Source organism: Mandrillus leucophaeus, unplaced genomic scaffold, assembly GCF_000951045.1.
Source record: "Mandrillus leucophaeus isolate KB7577 unplaced genomic scaffold, Mleu.le_1.0 Scaffold403, whole genome shotgun sequence".
NCBI classification, from domain to species: Eukaryota; Metazoa; Chordata; class Mammalia; order Primates; family Cercopithecidae; genus Mandrillus; species Mandrillus leucophaeus.
In genome coordinates this window covers 847597-855198 of record NW_012104288.1, presented here as the reverse complement: position 1 = coordinate 855198, position 7602 = coordinate 847597, and positions in this window count along the sequence as shown.

Here is a 7602-nt window from a genome sequence, read left to right as displayed (position 1 = left end):
ACAGACATAAAAGATAAGTAGTAATCAGGAGAGCAGTCAGACCTGGAAATAAAAACTGCAGTCATCACTTCATGGCACAGAAAGCTTTGGGATAATTGGTATAATCTAAGAAAAGGGCATCAGGAAGGAGAAAAGCGCCCAGCCTTAGAAGATAGGGACACCAACATTTAGAGGGCAGATAGAGGAAGAGCCACCAAAACTAGATGAAGGAGTGGCCAGAGAGGTGGGAGGAAAATCATGAGGTGAGGCTCCCCGTGCAAGCTTCCTATACTACAGGGAAAACCTGTAAAACTGAAAGTTAAGGCTGGCCGTAGTGGCTCACAACTGTAATCTCAGCACTTTGGGAGGCCAAAGTGGGCAGATCACCTGAGGTCGGGAGTTGGCGACCATCCTGGCCAAAATGGTGAAACCCCATCAAAATACAAAAATTAGCCAGCATGGTGACACACACCTGTAATTCCAGCTATTCAGGTGACTGAGGCACAAGAATTGCTTGAACCAGGGAGGCAGAGGCTGCAGTGAGCCAAGATCATGCCACTGCACTCCAGCCTGGGCAACAGAGCGAGACTCTGTCTCAAAAAAAAAAAAAAAAAAAGGCATATCTCAATTTCCCATTTTAAAAAAATAAGGCATGAATGATTAAGGGTTAGAGAACATTTATAAAGACAAGACAGTAAAAAAAGATGCTACAGAGCCTGGAAATTTACTTACTTTGCTGACACATATCTAGGAATACTCACTTGATATTTTATAGTAAGTACTGTATACCAAGAGAGGATGTTGGTATCCATTTAAACCACCTATTTCCATATTTGAAGACATGTGGGAGACTCACATAATGGTTAATCATTTTAGGTTTGTCTGTTAGTGTTCTAAAGGCACCAAACCACGCCACAGTGAATCTTGTCCTTAAAGCATGTTTTCCACAATCTTCTTGCAAATTTCACACTAAATTTCCTGCGAGGAAAGGATACTACTTAATAATCTGGAAGCAAATGCTTTCAACATAAAGTATAATAGAATAACAGGGTTGCCTTTTGTTTAGATTGGAGTTGTCCCAAAGTTTTATCCTGAGTCCCTGTCGTTAGAAGCCACAGCTTCTAATCTTCTGGGCAGCAACCTCAGTTGGAGTTAAGGGGGTTCCCTGGAAACAAACATGAGAATCTAGTATCATGACTACTTTAAATGTCTTTGTCTAGTTCATAACTTCTTACAAATAATGTGTCAGTACTCTTGGTCTTAACAAAACAGGACATTTCTGTAGTGGGACGCTTTCTTTTTCAATATTTACTTAGAAAAGAGGTAACTGCTCAGGACAATTAGTATGTTACAGAATCAGGATGATGATGCTGAAATGGGCCTTAAAAATTATCTTGCCAAGTTCCCTCATTTAACAGATAAGAAACTGAAGCTTTTCCCAGGTGATCCAAAGGAAAGAACCTGGCTGTCAGAAGTGATCCAGAGGAAAGAACCTGGCTGTCAGAAGCAGTCAGATGAGGGTTTCAACCCCACTTCTATTACTTTTTCATCAAAGTCAGTTTCTTCATTTGTAAAATAAAAACTACCAATCTCACACAGGGTAATTAAAAGGAAGCAATGTATTTAAAGCACTTGGCACAGTGCTGGCACATGGTGGGTACTCAAAAGTAAGTCCCTCTCCTTCAGCCCAGGGAAAAGTCTACATTGGGACCTACTCCCACTCCTCTGAGACTTTACCCCCCGCCCAAAACACACACATACACAAGGAAAAAGACCACAAGAATATATATGTATTTCATCTTTTTATTGGTCCTGATTTAAATATAAATTTAACATTAAGGGGCTTCTTATATAACACACCTAAATTCAAACTCAATCCAAAAGATGGCAATGGTTTAAGGAAAGGGTAGAGAAAGAAGAAAACCAAGGAGCCTCAGTGAGACAAGGGGAAAACAAGCAAGTCCAACATCACAGAAGTCAAAGTTGGAATTCCATATAAATGACTACTGGTATCAAAAGCCAGGAAAAGATCAAAGAGAAACAGAAGCTGAAATAACCCATTGTATTGGCTATAAAATCAGTGGTGACCTTGAAGAGAGATGTTCCAAAGGTGAGGGTAAAAAACTAAAGCCAGTAACAGAAATCAAAATAAAAATAAGTGCTAGATAAGTAAAATCAATGGAAATAGCCACTCATTTGAAGTGCTCAGCAGTAAGGAGACAAATCAAACAATTACCATGTGTGGGGGCAAGATAAAAGAGTAGGAGATCAGAGCACAGGCTCTGAAACCACACTGCCCGGATTCACATCCCAACTCTACCAAGTAGTAGCTATGTGACCTCAGGAGAACTACTTACCTTCTCCATGCCTATTTCCACATCTGTAAAGCAAGCTTAAAAATGTTACTTCCTCTGCCAGTTATTTTTCTGTTGGTTGTCAACTCTTCTCTGTATTACAAGGGAATAGAAGTCTATAAACTATATTTTCCAAACACCCTTGTCAACTTCCTTCCAGTTGGGTTCCACTCACAGGAAACACTGTCAAGAGACTGCAAGGTGAGAGAAAGAAAAGGCCTTTTTTGTTTCCTGGTTCTAGTGATACCTCCAACAGCAGCAACAGACAACTGTAGGCTCCATCATCATCTGTGGTGGCTCCAAAACAGCAGAACCAATGAAGATCTCCAGCAAACCTGCAGGGCATGCACTTTATGCAGCAGCAGACACCTGATATTTGATAATATCCTCTTTTCCTTTTTAGTCATTCAACAATCAACATTCATTCTCACACACAAACACACACACACACACACACACACACACAATCTCTCTATCTCTATCTCTCTCTGCTTTTCTGGTCCAACATCACTTTCCCAACACAGACTTTTTTCCTTTTTGTTCCTCCAGCCCTTTCAACATCACTATAACCAACACCCTGCATTAAATCTTTCTCTGCTTAAAACATCTATCTAATGGTAGGTTTTTGGTGAGGTTTTTTTCCCCCATTTTCCTGACTGGACACTAACTGACAGCACCTACTTCTTACACTTGTTTTGAAAATGAAATGAGTTTAGAAAGTAGAGACTTTAGATCACTACCTGGCTCCTAGAAAGCACTTTATCAATATTAACAATTGTTGCTCTTCAAGCATCAAACCCACATCCAAAATCGAGTTCCTTGTCTCCCATACAGAATCTAATTCTGAAAAAGTCCCATCATCCTTTCCCTCACCCAGGCTCCAAATCTGAGGTGCTTTTCTTCACATCATATGCAAAATCTGCGGGTCCTCTCTTTAGCAAGTCCACCCATCTTCATTCACCCGGTGTAAGCCTTTAATGAGCCTGGATCAAGGCCCTCCCCCTCCCCAGGGATTTCTCTGCTTGCAGGCTCTAGGTCATTCTACAGGTGCCCCAGAGTTATTTTATTTCATTTTTTTTTTTTTTTTTTTTTTTTTGAGACAGAGTCTCGCTCTGTCGCCCAGGCTGGAGTGCAGTGGCGGGGCAGTCAGATCACGTCATTCCCCACAAACAAAAAAAGTGGTACCCAAGGTCACAAGTCCATTCAGCCACATACGGCCTTCCTGAACCTCTGCCTTCTTTCTTAACAGTAGTTCTCACTATACCTGTCTCCTATTTGCGTCCTCAAATCTGGTACCCCAACCACAAGAGAAATCCCTGGCATTCCCCAAACCCCCGCCTTTGGTCCCTCCATATATAGATGGAATGCCTTCTGTGATCCACTCCCACTGCAGAGCCTTTGTTAGATCCTTTCCATCTCAATCAGAACCTCTCTTATTCTTCTTCAGCATTTCACCAAACCATCACTAACATAATTTACCACTATGTGTGTTGTATGTATTGCGCTCCTAATGAGACTAACATTCATTACACCTGAAACGTCCTCTATACAGCAGAGCTTCCCCATATGAGAGATTAAAGTTCCAAGACAGCAATACCTCAGCTCTTGAGCCAGCCAACACCTGTGGCATCCAATCACCAGCCCAGCCTGTTAGCAGCTTATCTACAATTAGAAATCACCTCCTATCCTAGTGCAGTACAAATTATTTTCTGTGTGCTATGAAGTAAAAGAGACTGGGAAGCACTGCTCTACAGCGTCTGGTTCAGCACCTTAAACACAAAACAATAGCACTGGTCTTCCACCAGAGCTCAAGAAATGGAAAGAACTCCTTCTCTATTTCCAAATTTTTACTAGCAGCATTCCCTTGTACTTGTAAAAGCTCTCAAGTAAAAACCATACCAATTCCTCACCTATTTACAATTTTCTTAATTTTTGGAATGTGAATAAAAAAAGTTAATAAATGAAAACACAGAACTTTTAAATATAAGAAGACTATATATTCCAGACTCATTTGTATTCATAAATATTAGATTTTATTTTGGACCATTTAACACATAACTGGATTCTGGCAGTCAATTGGAATTCAGAACACAGTTTCCTATCAAGGGGGAAAACTGTGGTGTGCTTCTTAGGCTTCCATTTTTTTATAAATACTTTAAAACAATACTGCTTCAAATAACAGCAGTTAAATACTGCTGTCTGGGGGGAAAAAAGCATTAACTTAAAAGAATGAGGAAATACATGATTTTTTTGCAGAGATTTCTGGGGATGTTCAAGATCCTTTCAAGGGCTTAAAAGGCTCAAGACATTATTTCTAACTTTAAAATTTTGTAAGATGCATTTTCCTTGTTACAAGGCTATCACTGTAGTAACTTTATCAGCCATGTATAATGACAATTGAAACAAAAAGAACAGAAAAAAGAGAACATTGGAAAAGTAAAGGGGGCAAGGAAATAACTAGAGGCAAAGAAGACATACAAAATGGTGGAACTTAGTTTTGAGCAATAAATGACAGGAGAGATACGAAAAGAAAAACCATTCAGGATATTCCAGGAAAGCTGTCAAAAATTGAGGCGGCAACCTTCCCATGACTGCCATAAGATGGCGCTAACAACCAAGGACAGCTTGGTAACTCATTAAATAGGAAGAGTAGGGTTAAAACAGGTCCTGGAGTAAACAGGCAATTTTTTAAAAAATCCTTCAAAGGTATAAGGTAAGGTTTCCAAATTTATAGACACCTGTGAAAACATTTCCCTAGCCAACAGAGAAATTATAAAAGGATGGTTTAGTTTTCATAAAGCTATGATTATTTCATTAAGAAGACTGTCTTCTATTCTGAGATTATTTTTTAATTCTATTAGAATGTTTTGTTTTAAACTGTAATTACTACATGAGCCAGTTCTGGGTGTGTTTACCCACAGATACACTCTTTGAGAGCTCTGTATCTCAAGTGAGCTGATCACTGCCAGACCCCATTTCTCAGGCTCCTAGATCAGCTGGCTTTTCTCTGAGTTCAGTCTATGAGAGGCACTGGTGGAAAACTGGCAGGTGAGAAGGAAGGAAGAATTCACAACATTTCTCCCATTCCTTCCATCTCTTCTTTCGGTACTGTTTCCAGCAATGGCTGCACTGCTTCCATGACTCCAGCTCCTACTTGCCCCTACCAGGAGGTTCCAGTCTCCTGAGGCGAACCCTGGCTCCTTAGCCTCACCCTAGTGAGTGTATTATCTTTGTGTATTACCTTCATGCTGCTTTAAAAGGCCTCATCATTCAATCTAGCTTGCTGTTTCAGCCACACAACCTGCATAACTAATCCCCTGTACTGAATTCCTGTTTCAAAAACTTAAGAGTGGTTTCTCTTTCCTAGGTGGACCCTGACCACTACATTAGGCCAGTGGTTCTATGTGTATCAGAATCACCAGGAATGCTTACTAAAACCCAGAAGCTAGGCCCCATCTCCAGAGTTTCCCAGTCAGTATGTCTATGTGAAGCCCAAAAATGTGTATCTCTAACAAATTAAGAGGTGATGATGATGCTATTGAACCGGAGACTACATTTTGAAAAATACTACAAAAAAGCAAAGAATTGAACATCTTACGCTGGTCTGTTTCTCCTTTTTACAAACTGGATAGTAAAATCCAAGATTCAAGAAAACCCACACTTCTGTCTTCATACAAAATATATATATATCAAATCTGTAAGACAGCTTATTACTATGAAAGACAATGTTTTTAAGGAATGAGGGTTTTATCTTATTTTAATTTTCACAGCCAAGTCCAAAGGAATGATTTTTTAAAGTAAATATAGTATGTTGGTGCAAAAGTAATTACAATTTTTGCCCTTACTTTCAATAATTTCATTAATAGCATTCATTGTATTTTACCAGAAATAAAATCCCAAATATCATAACCAACCCACTGAACTTCTATGAAAATAAAATGAATCCTAACTTATATTATTGTAAATAACTCAGCCAATGAAGTCTGAAACATACAAAATAAGTAATTGGCAGATAGTTCTTCTGCCTTAAAATTTAAGATAAAAAACAGTCTCAAATAATGTGAAGGGCAACTTAAAAAGAGTGTTCTGAAGCGGGCCATGGTGGTGTGCACCTGTAGTCCCAGCTACTTGGGAGACTGAGGCAGGAAGATCACCTGAACCCAAGAGTTCGGGGCTACAGTAAGCCATGATCCCGACACTGCGCTCCAGCTTGGACAACAGACCAAGACTCCATCTCTGCCAAAACACATGCACACGCACACACAGTGTTTTGAAACTAAGGTTTAAGAATCACTACAGTGTTTAGATTTATGCTTGCAAAAAGTTAAAATCAAGTATGTAATCAAATCATAGCTGAATTGTATACATAAACAGAAAGAACTTATTATGAGACCAAAGGGCCTAGAGACTAGCACGAATTAAAAAATAATGAAGCCACTATGTAATTTTAAATTTCCTAGTAGTCACATTTTAAAAATTAAACTAAACAGGCTAAATTAATTCTAATAATACTTTTAACAGAAAATATTATCATTTCAATAAACTGCTCATAATGTTTTACATTCCTTTTATTGCACTAAGTCTTCAAAATCTGGTGCATGTGTTACACTTTCAGTAATCTCAATTCCAGCCTGCCACATGGCTACCACATCAGACACCAAAATTACAGATGAATAAAAATTCGCTAGTCTCTTTACTGAACAGATTGATATTTAGCATAATGATAACAATCTACTATCCTTTTCTACAAATTACTTGTAAATTATATTTTTTAAAAGTTTAAAGTTTTAAATGTATTGTTCTCAAACACGTAGTTATAAAACCAAGTTAACATTCTGGCTCTTCACCCAAATTCATAAAGCAAGTCCTTAGAGACTTACAAAGAGACTTAGACTCCCACACAATAATAATGGGAGACTTTAACACTCCACTGTCAACATTAGACAGATCAACGAGACAGAAAGTTAACAAGGATATCCAGGAATTGAACTCAACTCTGCACCAAATGGAACTAATAGACATCTACAGAACTCTCCACCTCATATCAACAGAATATATATTCTTCTCAGCACCACATCGGACTTATGCCCAAAACTGACCACATAGCTGGAAATAAAGCACTCCTCAGCAAATGTACAAGAACAGAAATTATAACAAACTGTCTCTCAGACCATAGTGCAATGAAACTAGAACTCAGGACTAAGAAACTCAATCAAAACCGCTCAACTACATGGAAACTGAACAACCTGCTCCTGAATGACTACTGGGT